Here is a 17,046-nt window from a genome sequence, read left to right as displayed (position 1 = left end):
GTGAAATCTTAATCTGAAATACTCAACTACCTCTGTGTGCTTAAGTACAGTACTTGAATAAATGTAACTTTCCACCACTGGGTGCTGCAAGCTTAGAAACAAAATATCAATGAGTTCTGAATCGGTGTGATAAGAGGACAGAAGTGCAATTACATTTGGGTATGTTATGAGATTGCAGTAAGTGCAGCAGAATTGAAGTCTGTGAAGTACTCAAGTCTATATATTTGGGCCCATTCTTACGCTCCAGGCTGCTACATTGGGGATTAACAGATGCCACTTTGTGTTGGAATGAGATAGGCCTGTGGGTCTATTCAGTCAACACACAGGTGCATAATGGCAAAGTAAAAATGATGGAAGAAAAGTGATGGTTTGTGAAGAGCCATGTCCTCATTATAATTGAACAATTTGTTGCTGTTGTAGGATTAGTTTATTTTCCTTAAACTAACACACACACCAGTGTCCCTTGATTAAATTGAGTCCTGCGTGCTCTTACTGCACTCGGGCTGTTTATTTGTGCGTTCAACGATTTTTCCTCAGCTGCTGAAGTGTCTCGGTAATCCCTCTTTTTATTGTGAAAGGTTATTCTCCGCATGCTCCTGCCTCTGTCCGTTAAGATTAGCCATTCCTGGAGTGACTTCCATTTGCCTCTCATTATTAGACTTCTGTTACCTTTCGTCGGTCAGGCAGCTTTGAGCGCCTCTCTTCCACCTAAGGTGAAGACGATGTGCTTCTGAGTCAATAATCTTGACACCGGCAGTGGGTCTAAAATGGCAGTTCAATGGCAGATAATCCTGAGTGGAAAGTTGTGTGTGTGTATGTGCGTGTGTGTGTGCGTATGTGTGTGCTTGCTCCAGCCCAGCATGGGATTTCTATCCACAGGTAGGCCAGATGCTCCCTGTCATCTCTATTCAATCAATGTAATCACTGACCTTTGCAGTAACATGGGTGTTTGCATATGGTATCAAGGCCAGGGGGAGTGCCAGAAACCAAGATGAGTGAATAGATGGAAGAGCACCACCACCAAACATCCACCTAACCCCCTCTAAAATGAAAAACTTGGAGAGACGAGCGAGTGTGTGTGTGTGTGTGTGTGTGAGAGAGAGAGAGAGAGAGAGAGAGAGATATCCGGGCTGATACAGTATCAGCTTGGTGCAGCTGTCTAGTGAAACGGTCGCAGAAAGAGGAAGCTGACAGTTACCACACATTGAGTGAATCTGCAGTATGGGCTTCCCTCTAATGCCAGTGTGCAATGTACAGTATAGAGAGTTCCTGGGCAGACAGCTTTGGTCTACCGATGCTTATCTGGGAATCAGACATGCACACAGGTGTGTTGGAGTGGGTGAATATGGTCTGTCCTCATATTTAGAACTTTTACTTAATTAAAAGGATGCTGCACTACAAGTTATACATATTATACAGAAATGCGTCTTTCAGAATGTTATAATAACCATATTGTTAATTATTATATTATTTGATTATCGCTGCTGATGCATTAACATAAACGCAGCATTTTATTTATTGTATCTGTAGTCGAGGTGAACTACTTTACATGCTGTTATTTGACAGTTTCTGGTATAAAAACTATATTTTATTAACTGATAAAGTGCTTGGCATGTAAAACTCAAATTCCTTCTTCAAAACTTCAAAGTAACTTGTGAAATATTGCTGTTGAATAAATGTAGTTGAGTAAAAAGTACAATATTTCCATCTGAAAATGTATTAGAGTACAAGTATAATGTAGTTTAAAATGGAAGTAGTCAGCTCAAAATACTCCTAGTCCAAAATACTAAGTACCTCGAAATCATAGCACTTGAGTAAATGTACTTAGTTACTTTTCACCACTGCCTCTGTGTTGACACATCAAGAATGGTTAGCCTCTGTGATGGCCTACAAGCAGTGGTGGAAGAAGTACTCAGATCTTGTACTTTAAGTAAAAGTAGTAAAAAACACAGTGTATAAATACTCTGTTACACGTGAAAGCACTGCAAGTAAAAGTGCTTATTATGCAGAATGGTCCATTTCAAAATGATACAATCTGCAAAGTGACTAAAGCTGTCAGATAAATGAAAAGTACACCTTAAAAGTGTAAAGTGGCACAAAATGGAATTACAAGTAAAGCACAAGTACTTGGGTAAATTACTTAGTTACTTTTAGTGGTACCACTGCCTACATGCTACCAGTATAATGAGCATTTTTACTGGCGTTTCTTCATACAGTATGTGCAGGATGCTGCATCTCCTCGAGCTTGCATTCATCGGTAGTGTGGGCAAGGGCGGCTCTTCATAAAATAATAAGAAACACATCATGACACATGATAAAATGTCTGGAGCTCCTTTGGATAAAAAATGACTAATCCTGAAATCACAATTCTTAACCTCACCCATACAGTGGCTGTATGTGATGTATGTATGGCATACAGGTTGTATGATTACATTTGGGCTAAATAAGAGTTATTTCTTAAATATACCACACAATATTTAGGTGGTATTTCAAAACTAATCTTCACTTTTTGCAGCCTGGCGGAGATTTGCTTTGATTTCTTAAAGGCCTGTGAACACAGATGTGGAGATGTCAGTCGTTGAATATGTAATACCGGCTATTTTATCATAAACTAAGCGGCATTATCCAGAAATAGGCTGCCAATGGTTGAGTGCTTTCTTGTCTTGTATTGAAAGGCATTAGTTTCTCAGAAATGGAAATGGAGTATTAATAAACTACTGTAAATTGGTCCTGATAGTTTTATTTTTAAATTGTCCTGTAATTGAGGATGGATTGTGTGTGATCCGTTTATACAGGTTTATGGCTTTCAGTTAGCTTCTGAATTAAAAGCAGATTAAAAATGTGGGATTTTAAAGTTGCCAACCAGACAAAAATGCAAAATTAGGCCTACTGTAAAGTCAGTTAGTATATGAAACCTATGAAAAACAGGGTTAGGGTTAGGGTTATTTTGACCCCCCCAAGTGTCATACTGTTGCATCCTAAATGCAATTATTTACAACCTCATGGCCTCAGGAAAAATGGGAAACATATATATCAGTTTTTGTGAAAGTGAAAAATGTGTTCTCTGGAACCTGAGTCATGACCTCCTCATGTCTGATATATATCACATCCTTCTTTTAGAGGAAGTACAACCGTGATATAGATCTACATGTCAGTTAGATGTCATTAAGGTCATCAGCTTAAAAAACAGGACATGTATTATACAAAGCATGTAGCCCAATTTTAGAGCTGTATTTTTCTTTTATGAAATCACAAAAAAAGTTTAAAATAAATAAATAAAAAAAAATCACAGTATCTTCAACTCTGGTGTCACATTTAATACATGTAGCCTACATACAAAATATATAACTTTCCCAAAGCTGATGGTAATCAATAAGAATGACAGCATCAGATGTTTTTTTTTTAATTCCATCACTCTGTAGCCTACTATTTTTGGAGCCAATCAAGTACTTCAAATGTTAGCTCTAAGTGCTAGCTAAGTTTAGAAATATGCACAGAGGTGGGGCTGTCTTGTCACCCTTCCACACTGACTGTTGTTAACAACAGTCCATCACAGCGTAGTAGTGTCTCATGTCTCTTTAAATACGGGTTGCGTAGATCCTTCATGAATGAAACCATGTGATCCAAACATCAGTTGACGTCTGGCGCCTCCGACCATAGACTAAAACAAGCGAGGAAGGAGTGGATATATGTAGACCTGCGAGAAGGCGTGAGCGGAAAAAACATTTTTCCAACTGTCTGTCTCCACAGCGGGTCGAGCAACCATCGGCTAACCTAACCTTCGAAGGTGCGGTGGGCGAAAAGCGCCGGTTTGACTTGTGGTGAGTCAGCTTTGTCGAAATCAAAATTAAAATTGCTTTAAAAGTGCTGAATATAGAGGTGTTGTTTTGCTGAGTGTGCAATGCCACCGCCGCTGCCATGCCGTTATCGCCGCGCTTGTGTTGCCGCTTGTTCCGTTGTGCGACGCTGCCGCTGCGTTGTCCTGCTCAGCCGAACTCACAGCAACGCCGCTGCCGTTTAAAGGGCAGCAGTCTGGTAGTGCTGAATCATCACGATCCACTCGTCATCCACACCTGCACATACGGTTCCGAGAGACCGGGTCTGTTCGAGCGAACAATCACGCCGACCGACCAACCGGGGATTTCATACTAACACAGACAAAGGGGGTGTACGTTTCGTTGCGTACGGCTGTCAAGCTTAAAAAAGAAGCCATGTGTCGGAATTAGAAGACCGTGCGGGGAGTCCGAATGCAAGTCGGCTTTCTTTGCCGTTGGTATGGCCGGGGATTCCCTTGTTTTATGGCTACTAAATGGCTAGATATTTAGAAAGGTGAACGCAAGGAGAGCTAGGGATAAACCTTAAGGTAGAGCAACAACTTAGGACAGCGGAAACCTTCGAAAACAACACGTAACCTCAACGTTAGCTTCCCCGACTGTCCTCTCTTCGGGGTGCTGAAGCGGCAGCGGTGGACACAAACTGGAAGCCTCCCGCTGTCGCTTCACAAACCGATTCTTGTGTTGCTTCTTTACAGGTAAGATGTGCAATCAGCTGTTCGTTAAGTGTGTGTGCTGGGATTTCTTTTTTTACTTGTTTTGCGAGTGGTTATACGGACTCGTAAGGTAACCTTTCGTCCACTCGCTGCTTGCTGAGTTGGCGGTGTGACAGAAGTAAAATGTGTAATGAATAAAAAGCCGGTGACAACAATAAACAACTGTGCTGTCGTAGTGTATTTATAACTGTCAAACGCCCAGCGGCTAGCTGGAGAGTCTAGCCTTTAGTGAGAGGGCAGCAGTGACTGCTTCAGCGACTGTTTTGACATTTGCTTTGTGTCAGACGCTGTTCTAACGACAGGCCTTCTGTTCATGTAGCTATCTATTCACATCGGGTGATACATTTTAACGTTTAAGTGACTTGTGTTGTCGGTTCAAACAGAGAGAATTGGTCTATTTCCTGGTGTGACCGGTTGTAGACCGGCTGGGCTCGCGGCAGAGATGCTGATTCATCACAACGTTGTTATTTCTCAACGTTTGCGCGAGCAGAGCGGAGGCATGAGGGAGCCATGGCAACATGGCACCGGCGGTAGGCGGGCGGACAAAGGTCTGGCGCGAGGGAAGGCAGAGCTGGGTTTGTATTGGGGGGTTTGGCTCTGAAATAGATAGGTCCGGTCATGTAGTAGATTCTGACGTATTTAGGGGATAAAGAGAGCTTATGTGGGCTGCGGAATGTGCGTTTTAAAATGTCAGTGCTAATTTTGTTGCTGTAATTTTTTTTCAGTGAGGTTTGGTTAATCAGTGGTATCAAATACATTTTCAGTCAAAGTGGATTTAGGGCAAATGGGAAGAATGTGCACACAGGCATGGTAACTATCATGCTGTAAATTATTTAGTTTATTAACCTCTTTATACTTTTGGGTTATGACTTGAATAAAACATTTCACAAGCAGACAAGCAGTGATACTGTCCTTGATATTTTTTTTAGTGACCTCACTCACCTTTTGTCTGAAAGTCTACAAATCAGAAATTATCCTGGTGTGTAAATATTAAATATACTTGGAGAAAAACTAATGGGTTAGGAGGCATTCCCATGTCAGTTAATGTTGCACATTGACTGCTCATGAACCCACATAAGGGGCTAAAAAAAGAAATGAACTCTAATGCATTGCAACAGAATATCCTTGATTGATTTCTTGTAGATGGGCCATTATCTGCTGCCTGGTAGCAACCTATGATTATTGTAACTCTTAAACACTGAAGAGTAATAGGGAAGCTCTGTGGGCTCAAGAAAAACAGAAACTTCACCCCCTAATGACTCCATATCAGCAGCTTTAGTTAGAGTCAGCACTCTGCGGAGTGTATCAAAAGTATGTAGTAAGCAAGTTGGCAAGTACTGTAATAGAGGGTCATAATGATGAAACAGTTGTATTGGAGAGAAGAGCAACCCCCCTTACTGTCTCTCTCTCTCTCTCTCTCTCACTCACACACACACACACACACACACACACACACACACACACACACAACCAAGGGGCTAAAGTTTTTTATACTTGGTATCAGTATTTAATCAGTGCTTGAAGTGCATTTCTCTGTCAAGTACTTTCCCCATCCTTCCCTGGTGTTCACGGTAATTGAACGCTGACCAATGCTTATGTGTGCAACTTTGCTGATGGTGGCGGAGCGGCAAGGCGCGCGGAGCAAGGGGGATGAAGGAAGAGGGAGGAAGAATGAGAGATGGGATTTGCGGAGAGATTGAGAACAAGGACCTTTTTGTCTTCAAGGCATTCCCCTGAAAATGCTGAGGCGAAGCAAATGCGCTCTCGCTTGACAGATGGCGTTTTCACTTGTTACTTACCACAGCTAGTTTCTTTGCCTTGCCGTGTGTGTGTGTGTGTGTGTGTGTGTGTGTGTGTGTGTGTGTGTGTGTGTGTGTGTGTGTGTGTGTGTGTGTGTGTGTGTGCATGTGAGAGAGCAGGAGATATAAAACACCTAGGCCTATAAGATGCTAAGATCTAGTTGCTGTAGGGGCTGTGTGTGAGAGAGAGAGAGAGAGCACAGTAAGCACTAAGGTGTGTGTGTGTGTGTGTGTGTGTGTGTGTGTGTCTTGCAATATGTAGAATGATGTAGCAATGGGAGGTGATTTGACTATCAGTTGGCCATTACAACATTTTGCACTTGGCGGTTGATTTCTTTCTATCCTTTAACAATGTCTGCCCCGATGCTTCACTCTTCAGGAGGAAGTCCTAAGTAACAGAGGACAGAGGATTGTGTTTGTGTGTGAGTGCTCATGTACACTTGTTTGATTCCCTGCATGTACAGGGGTCAAGTTTATATAACACTAAAAACCTCCTCTAGGCGTGTGATGAAGTAAAGATAGGACAGGAGTTTATACTGGGAGGAAGAGATGCCCTCATGTTGAGAACTGAAACAATAAGTTGATATATCAATTAGTAATTAGAGAATTAATCTGCAACCATTGTTTAAGTCTCTTTTTTTCCCCAGCAAAATGCTAAAAAAAGAACTGGTTCAAGTTTCTCAAATGTGAATATTGACTGAATACATATACATATAATATTGACTGCTGGTCAGATGAAACAAACTAACAAATATGTCAGCTTGGGCTTTAGGAAATTGTGATGGAAATTTTTCTCTATCGCTTGGCATTTTACGTTCATTATTGCGAAAATAACCATCAGATTAATCACTGATGAAAATAATTGTTAGTTTGGATTAGCGTCTTAAAAGCTTTGTCTGTTTTGTGTTTTATAACTAATTAATCTATGAAAGGTCAGAAATTGTTAAAAAAAATGACCGTCACCAAAGGTGATTTCTTCAAATGCCTTGCTTTGTATGACCAAAAGTCCAAAAAACAACTAAATATTTGGTTTATAATGACATATGCAGACTTTTTTTGTCATTTGACTTATCAGTCAATCAATAAATCCTTTCAGCTCTAGTTTTATTGAAAGTTTACAAGCGATGGGCACTTACAAACATGCAATACAATATCACAGCCTTGCCATAAATGTTACCCTTGTGAAGCTAATAACGTTCACCTTTTGTCTTACTGATTTCCAATAGAGATGAGTATCGTTACCTTTTTATACCGGTGCCTATAATTTACAGTACCTGGGTTTCAGTACTGATACACGTACCAAAACAACACTTTATTTCATAGCGTATACTTTAAAGAATATAAAAGTGTTTTTTGACAAACCTTCTCGTTAATGAAACAAGGTAAAATGCTTGCGTTAATGTTGTCTTAACACGGACCAGCCATACAATAACTTTCCTTGAATGAAAAGTCTAAAATTAGTAAATTTGCAATATCACCCAGGAAATATCTTATTAAAATAGGAAAACAAGACTAAGAAACTGAGCAAGCATTCTGGTACTCGACAGTTTTTGAAACTCAGTGCTACGGACACATTGTGAAAGTTATTACGGTTCAATACCCAACCTCAACTGTCAATGAGGTGTTCATTCAAGTCTATAATTTTAAGGTGGTGGTTAATGATATTTTGGTCCTAATGTACAGCATTACATTGTAACTAGCCTCGCATTGCCAGACCTCCCTCAACAGCGCTGCGGAGGAGGGTGTGGCGAGTCCACACAGCATTCTGGGATGGGAGAAAACATGCTCTGGTTTATTGGCATTTCTTTAAACCAATCACAACTGGGGCGGCCTCTAGCTCACCCAGTGGGGGCGTTCACCCCATGTTGGCTGCACCCCATGTTGGCTGGGTCCTGCAGCGGCACGGGTTCGAGTCCGGCCCGCTGCCCTTTGCTGCGTGTCGGGGAAAGAGATGGGGGAAAGAGATGGGGGATCTCTTTCCCCCTTTCCGGTATATCCACTGTCAATAAAGGGAAATGCCCCAAAAAATAATCTTACAAAAAAAAAAAACAACCAATCACAACTGTCATGGGCGACGCTAAGCTCAGGACACAATGACGGTGCCTCTGCAAAATAGCCTCGGGAAGGAACTTGTTTTGGTGGAACAAGTGCTCGTTCAAAAGTTGTTTTAGAACAGAAAACTCAGATTGGACAGCTAGTCTAGCTAGATGTCTGGATTTACCCTGCAGCGATCTGAGGAGCAGTTAACCATAGTCCTCAGAAATCCACCGGAGTTTACAATGCCAACACAAACACAAAGAAAGCGGAAGGTGAGGGACATCCGGCGGAATTTCCGGCGGCACCTGAACAATCCCAGAAATGAAACGTCGTCGATATAGACTACATTAGTAACATGTTCCTGTTGTATTGTTTCTTTATCCATCTGCGCTCTGGGATTTGCATTAAAGAAGAAAATTCACAAAGCCATCCTTTATTGCAGGGTTATAGTACTGGATTGCATTAGTTTGCACAGGTGTTCACAGTATTGTGTCCACCTCGTGTGTGTGTGTGTGTGTGTGTGTGTGTGTGTGTGTGTGTGTGTGTGTGAGAGAGAGTTTCGTGTTTGTGGAGATCATTTCTAAGTACTGCATGTTTATGGTCTTGTTTACTACTGGGATCCATTTAAAAAAAAGTCTTGTTATGTTTGCAAATTTCTGAGAGCGGGAGAGACGTAAAAAGGGATAAGTAAAAGACGGAATGGGAGAGTGGGTGAGAGAGAGAGGAGAGAGGCAGAGAGAAAAGGAAGCAGTGGGGCAGATCAATAGTTGAGTGTTTTTTCTCCACAGTAATGATGAAATATGGTGTAAGCAGATCTGGTGCATAATCATTGCTGTGCTCCACTGTTTTTCTTGCGTGTGTGTGTGTGTGTGTGTGTGTGTGTGTGTGTGTGTGTGTGTGTGTGTGTGTGTGTGTGAGATGTACCCTCCCTCCACAAGTGTCTTGACTCCTTATTTACATAACCTCACTGAGAACCGAAAAATATACGAAGCAAGATAAATCCCATTGCAAGGGAAGTCAAAAGGATTTGGAAATGGAAAACATGTTTAAGTTCAGTAGCTCAAATTACTGATCCAACCTTCTGTCCTGAAATTTGTTGAAACACCAATATTACAAAGCTGCTTTTCTGTACCAAAAATCTCAACTCTGTGATCAGCAATCTGAGTCAACTTCTCATGTTTTCCCTCCAAGGACCTTTGAGTTATTTTGGAGGTTTTTGAGAAGGCCCTAGTTAAAGGAGACTACTTGTTTCCACACATACACAAATAGAAACACATACACTCCATACCAGAGCAGTGATTTTGTTTTGCATGCAGTGTTGAGATATTGAGAATAGTAGCTGTGGAGATGCAAGGCCCTGGTAACAGGAGTATCGATACCAGCAGTTGTCTGCCAGTTGCATCATCTCTATGCGCCAAATTGCAGCATTTTTTAACTGCAGTGTGACGATCCCAGCATTGTGGTATGAATTTTTAAACCTTTTTAAATAAAAAAAACACATACACACAGTGTGGATCAATGCCAAGGATAAAAGAGAGGGCACAAAGATATGTGAGTGCCTCAAATGTGGCACCAGCTCTTTGCATTCACCTGTGGCATTACATTAGTTCCGCTCAGCAACAGTTCTCTGCTGAGTTCTCATTTCCCTGTTCACATTAAAGCCTAGTTTGGAAACTTTACATCAGAGCTGTTCTGACTCAAAATAGATATATATGTATATGTATAATTAGGGTTGCAAAATTCTGGGAATTTTCAAAGTTGGAAACTTTCCATGGGAATTAACAGGAATTAACGGGAATAAATGGGAATTAATGGGAATAAACTGGATATTTTTAATATTGCTTGTTATAATACTGTTAGTCTGTAACAGGGAATTTAAATGTAGTTGGGAAAAAAAAACATCTTGCAGCATAATCTTGAATCTTGAATCCTGATTTAATGCAACTTCAGTTGAATGTCCTTTTTTTTGGGGTAATACATAACCCATTGCTATTATTAACCTATGTGTGTTAATTGTATAGCCCACTAACCATAGTAAATCAAAATTGGAATGTTTCCAAAAATCCCCAGCTAAACTTTCCATGGAAAGCAATATTAAAAATATCCAGTTTATTCCCATTTATTCCCATTAATTCCCATGAAAGTTTCCAAATTGGAATGTTTCCAAAATTCCCCAGCTAAACTTTCCATGGAAAGTTTCCGGAAATTTACTGTAAAATTTCCGCCCCTTTGCAACCCTAGGTATAATTGACTTAACCTTTTAACCATTACACCTATGGAGGAAATATTTATTCATAATTCAAATTGAAAGTCCAAAGAGAAATTGAAAGTCCAAAGAGAAAACGAAGCAAGATCAAATTAAAAATATTATTATTTTTTAAAATTTTCCATTGATCAAATTAAAAATATTATTTTTTTTTTTTTTCATTTTCCATTTGGCTTTTCCATTTGGATTTAATATTTGGCTTTTGAATTTAAATTTAACATTGGCTTTTCCATTTGGATTTAATATTTGGCTTTTGAATTTAAATTTAACATTGGCTTTTAATTTGGATTTAATATTTGGCTTTTGAATTTCAATTTAACATTGGCTTTTAATTTGGATTTAATATTTGGCTTTTCGATTTCAATTTAACATTGGCTTTTCATTTGGACTTGACACATGTCAATGTAAATGAGGAGGCGTGGCCCAAAGGCTGGTGGGAGGGTCTGAAACGAAAGGGGTGCAGAGGCACCTTATGAACAGCAGGGGGAGCTGACTGCTGGGGAGCACACTGTTGAGGAGCATCTGTCTGCAGCTTGGCCACCAGGCTGGCTTAGCCTCTTATTTCACATGATAGAAACTGATGATGTAGGCTAAACACAAACAACATTTCATGCAACAACAGTGAAGTTTTCATGTAGATATTATAATTGGGCCCGTGTTAGTGAGGACTAGATTAGGACTGTATTTAAAGCTGATTCTGGTTTCCAACTTCGCCCCAGGTGTGTCTGTTAAAACACGGACGGAGACAACTTCTCTCTTTTGATGTTTTATTTAATTAAGCAACAGTACAAACATGGGTGTGGGTAGCTCTGCTACGTGTGTTTGTGTGTTGTCAGATCTCGAGGACACACACACACACACACACACAATCTCAACCGGGTAGTCATCGTCCGAACTGCGACCTCTCCTTTTTCTTTCTCTCACTTTTTTCTCCGGGTGGTGCGTCAGTGTGAGGAGCGTGTCCGCGCTATTCTCCGACACGTACTCACAACAATCACTCCTGATTGACGGTCTTTTGTATAGCCCGTGTACTTTTTCGTTCATTTGATTTCCGATTTTGAAACGATATCCAAATTTGAAAAATGGGTCATTTTAAACCTTGTTAATATTGATGACAATGTGTTCAAACGGAAAACGTGTGTGAAATAGCAGATGGAAATTATAAAAAAGCAATCGATTCTATAATCTAGATCGGGAGTTTGCCGTAGCAGCAGCAGCAAACAACTGGAAACTTCTTACAATTTCTGTCTGCTATTTCACCACTAAATTCACTATTGAGACTTTTTTATGCGAGCAATTAACTGTGTAGAGTTTGAATATGGGCAGTTTTAACAAACATTGATGGCCAACTGCACATTTTCTCCGATGTTGTCAGAAGCTTCAGTCTGACGGGACAGCCAGCTGGTGGCGGCCGGGATCGCCTCCCTGCTGGCCGGCCAGTGATGCTCACAGACACTGCTGTCAGCTGGAAGTCTCTCAATAGAATCATGGACAAGTTTATTTCCTGAAATATGGCTCGTTTTCCGTTTGAACACATTGTCATCAATATTAACAAGGTTTAAAATTACCCATTTTTCAAATGGGTACTGCACTGTACCTTTTATTCTTGTATTTTATCTGTTTTAAATTTTTTTAATCTGTTTTCATGTAAAGCACTTTGAATTGCCCTGTTGCTGAAATGTGCTATACAAATAAAGCTGCCTTGCCTTGCCTTGCCTATTTTCTTAAAGAACAAGTTTGCTGTAGATTCATTTTTCGATTGATTCACTAATTGATTTATCAACCTATTCTTTCAGCTCTAAAGCTGACAAACCTGGAAGATAACAAAAACGGAAGTAAAAAATTAGTTTCATTATGATTTCTGTTGTCCTTTGTACTGGAAACAATATACTATTAAGTAAGATTAAAGACAAAAATACATTTTTATGATGCACAAACACAAACGTCTTATCAGGATTAACTTTAAGTTATTAGCTTTCTTCTGCTTTTTTTGAGGCACGTCTAATTTGAATTTTTCTACATAAACGTAGAAGTATAAATCACATAATTGGTTATTTTGGTTTTGTATGTGTGCTGCTAGAAGATGTCGTGTTATAAATGTTTGGCAATCAGAGGAACAAACTAAACTAACTGTATGAAGGAAAAGAGACATTATTATAGAGTGTGCCCACATACTAATGGTCCTGTGCGTGTGTATTTTCTGTGTGCCATAATGCCTGTCATACCATCTTAAATGAGTGGCAGCAAATGAGAAACCTTAAAATGGTCACCAGGAATGTCCCAGTGCAAAAGGCCGCTGCTCTCCATGACCCCTCCATGAGCTACAAACACATCTCCTCTTGTTCCTTTCTAGACATAACTATACACTTCTGATATTTCCTCATTCATGAGACTGATAATGACAAATGCATCCACACAGAGTCACACCACACTTACTTTGCTGCTGAACCAAAACTTTCTCTTTGTCTCGAGTTAGTACTGCCAAAGAATTTCTAATAAGGGAAGAAGTTCCACTCTCTCGTTACTTCCGGCTTCTGAACTGGTTGCAGTTCCACCAGAGTTCCATATAGGGGGCGCTCACAGGCCAGTGCAGAATGAATGGGACTCTATGGAGCTATACCCCTCAAAATCCACTTTTCTCAGGATATCATTTTTTGTCTAGTAATTTGAATGTTGCATTTGAAAGGGGAGGCTAAGAAAATACACACTGCTGGGTGTTAGATTTTTTTAAAGTGGCTTTTTTGTTCTAAAAAGCCTTTTAAAATGTCAATGACGTCATACACATATACGGCCAGAGATTCTGCTTTACGGCAAGTTCTGAGTCGCTTCCTTTTTTCTCTCGAGGCATCGACAACACAGCTGACAGGTTAGACTCTCCCTGTCAATACACGTGCTAGAAAGAGGTTTGCTAATGTTTTAAAGACCACGCCGAAATATTCACTCTGACATTCTGGTTCTGCTTCGGATGCCGTCAAGCGGGATCTCCGATCGTAATCAGTCCTTCACTGACCAATCAGCATTCATTAGCAGAATGCTAGCGTGTTATGGGCAACAACGACTCAACCTGTAACAAATCGAAAGGGCATAAGTACTCGTTCATTCAACTTTCGACCTATAATCCATGTTGAACTTGCAAAAACTACAATCAAATCTGAGATTTCTCAACAAAAATCAGGCGAAAGAGACAAATTTAGCCGTCTAGCTCCATAGGGTCCCATTCATTTAGCACTGGACCGTGATCACCCCCAGTGGAACTCTGGTGGAACTGCAACCAAAGTAGCTACAATGGGGCTTAATAGGGAGTGGAACGGCTTTCCGTAGACGGGCTTTGGTACTGCTGACCGGGGGGGATGTATAGCTTCTGGGGCAAATAAACGTAACATGTCGTTTAACTTATCGCGGTCTCCCTCACAGCCCTCTGTTTTTCACGCACACACACACACACATATATATATAGATAGATATAGATATAGATATAGATAGAGAGAGAGAGAGAGAGAGAGAGAGAGAGACACAACTTAACCTATGTTACATGCTTTCTCTCTTCTTACAAAAAAAGCACTTATGAAAAAAAAGAAGAGCCAGAGCTCAATTGCCTGACAGTGCAGTTTTTTTTGCTTGTGTTGGGAAATTTGTCATCACACTCCGACTTACTACCTGGAATGGGAAAAACGTGTCGACGGCAGGACTTTTTCTCGCCTTTAATAACACACTTGCACAAACACTATCTAGCGCACACTTAACCAGCGTGCGCACACACACACACACACACACACACACACACACAATACCCTTTTTGAACTCTCAGAAAAGTGTGAAAGTGATCGCTCTTCTCCTGCCATAGTATATTATAATATGCATATGAGGGGCCAGGCTCTTGCTTCTTTGCAATTCTTTTCCTTGTGTTTTCTCCATCTCCTCTTCCTCCCCTCTCTGTCTGTGTTATCATGCTTATTTCACGCTCTGCATACCTCCTAGATAATAGCCCCCTGCTCCTTCTCCACACGCACGGCTGAAACTGGGGTGTCTTTTCTCCTCCTCTCTCTTCAGTTCCTCACCCTCTCTTCATGGCCCCCGTGTATCTGCTATGAGCCTGCCCCCTCTCTATAGGTTGCCATTATCATTGATCTGATTCCTAATTCTCAATTAGCCTCTACACAGTGCTCATCGTTAATTATTTACCAACTCCCTCAACACCCTCGGCCCACATTAGATCAATGAGAACTGCTCCCTCCTTTATTTTATTTTATAACAAAGCCAAGGTGGACTGCAGCCAGGAGCCCAGTATTGTGGCGTTCCAAGGTTTTAATTCACGGTCCCAACATTTTGCTCTCTTTAAGTCTTTCCATCATGTCCTCTCTGTGTCTTCACCGCCTCACTCGGCTGCCATACTTTGTGTTCTATTATTGCTCAGAGAGTTGCCTGAGGGAGGAGGCACAGTTAAGGCAGTTGTTATGTTGGTTTATTCAATAAAGACAGACTTGCCACTGCATCACCACTGACTTGTGGCTCTGTAGAGTCTATTCTTGATCATTCTCTATATGCTAGCTTGTTTATTCTCACATACACCCACACACACCAGCCCCTGGGTCGTTTTTGAAGCGTCTAATCTGGCTGTTTATTTTACTCTGTGTGTGTGTCTGTGCAGCATGCCACCAGCTTTAAGTAGACGGTCTCATTCTAAGAAAGTCCTCTCTGTGTGGCGGCAGTGGCTGGAGCAAAAGGTGCTCTCAAACAAGATTAATTAGAGCTCTGTCTGAAGACACACACACACACACACACACACACACACACACACACACACACACACACACACACAGAGTTCATCATCCTGTTTGTCTGCACTACATGAAGAAAAAGGAGTCATGCTTTATGTCTTGTGCAGTTCCTTGTGCTCTTTAATCTATCTTTATAAACCCCATGATCACTCTGTTCACCTTCTGCCACACTATTACTCTCGTTTTCATCCTTTTTCCAGGACTTGATTTGTGTGTGCGTGTGTGTGTGTGTGTGTGTGTGTGTGTGTGTGTGTGTGTGTGTGTGTGTGTGTGTGTGTGTGTGTGTGTGTGTGTGTGTGTGTGTGTGTGTTAGACAGAAAGCAAAAGGTTGGGAGAGAGCGAGAGATGGTCAGCAGTAGTTTCATTGCACTGGATCAGCTTCAGAACTTTTCTAATTGGAGGTTTTAGTCGTGGTCGTTGCTGAGTTCAGGTTTTTTTTTTGACCCCAATCCACATCCATCCATTCCTCCCTCCATTCTTTCTCTCTCCCCCCTACACCCCCCCTTCGTACCCAACAGCTAAGCTCTTACAAATGTGTTGAGGATGCATTTTCACACAAACGCTTTCCCACCCCCTCTTCTTCCTCCTTCTCTGCCCCCCCCCCATCCTGTTCCTCCTCATCGGCGTTCCTCGCTCCATCCCCACCTCTGTCTCCCTCCTCTTCCTCTTTCCTACTCACTTGCCTCTCTCTTTTTCCTCTCTTCTTTCTCCCTTGTCATTTGCACCCACCCCCCACCCCGTCCTCCCTCCATACTCAGCATTTTTCTCGGCTGTGGGTGTGATGTCTCCGCTGTAACGCTAATCAGCTCTGGAGACGTCAGCATTCTTTCAGTCCTCCTTCACCACCACCACCACCCCCCCTCCCCCTTCTCCTCCTTTCTTACCTAGCCTGTCTTCACCTTGCTATCCCACAAACTCCTCACTCTCTTTTCTCCCCACTTTCTTATCTTTTCTTCTAGCCGTATGTTACTCATCTCCACCACTTCTCTCATCTTCTTCCATCCATGTCCCGTCCTCTGTGTGTCTGTGTGTGTGTGTGTGTGTGCGTTTGTGTGTGAGTATGTGTGTGTGTTGTCTCTCCACTGTAACCGTAAGCAGCTCTGCTCTTGAGTTGTCAGCGTTCTTTCGGTTGCTCCATAAAAATACAGCCTGCCACAGCAAAAAAGCTGTCTGTTGTAGCAACAGTGGCTGTGGCATTGACCACACCGCAGCGACCACCCCGCAAGCATTATGGGAAGGACACCTCTGGCACTTTGTGTGTGTGTGTGTGTGTGTGTGTGTGTGTGTGTGTTTGTGTATGTGTGGGTGGGTGTATACACCTAAGATGAATGGCGATGCCTTTGCTCAGCAGATGATGCTTAACCTGGGTGACTTACACATGGCCTGAGACACACACACACACACACACACACACACACACACACACACACACACACACACACACACACACACACACACACACACACACACACACACACAGTTTATTGCCATTTTATGCTGTGGTGTAGGTCCGGTTTTCTGTTGTCTAACCTTGATGAAATAGCCCCAAACTTAGTATACTGTCCTACTGCACAGTGCTAACAACCCCTACAACCACTACTCTAGCTATAACAATAT

At 41.5% G+C, this 17,046-nt stretch overlaps 1 protein-coding gene across 3 annotated transcripts in view; it reads left to right on the top strand.

Annotated features, from left to right (window-relative positions):
• Positions 1–3,548: 3,548 nt before the first annotated feature.
• Positions 3,549–17,046, top strand: part of mafgb (v-maf avian musculoaponeurotic fibrosarcoma oncogene homolog Gb) — a 19,172-nt gene continuing 5,674 nt past the window's right edge. The window contains exon 1 of one of the 3 annotated variants that reach the window (XM_031288934.2): positions 3,549–3,821. The gene's annotated coding sequence lies outside the window, so the exon portion shown is untranslated. Of the gene's footprint in view, positions 3,822–3,858; positions 4,532–17,046 lie in introns of those variants that run through there. The other 2 variants (XM_031288932.2, XM_031288933.2) reach the window with 2 other exon arrangements.

This window comes from Sander lucioperca, chromosome 4 (genome assembly GCF_008315115.2).
Source record: "Sander lucioperca isolate FBNREF2018 chromosome 4, SLUC_FBN_1.2, whole genome shotgun sequence".
NCBI lineage: Eukaryota > Metazoa > Chordata > Actinopteri > Perciformes > Percidae > Sander > Sander lucioperca.
Note: the sequence above shows the minus strand (reverse complement) of the source record. Positions and strands in the feature narration are given on the sequence as shown.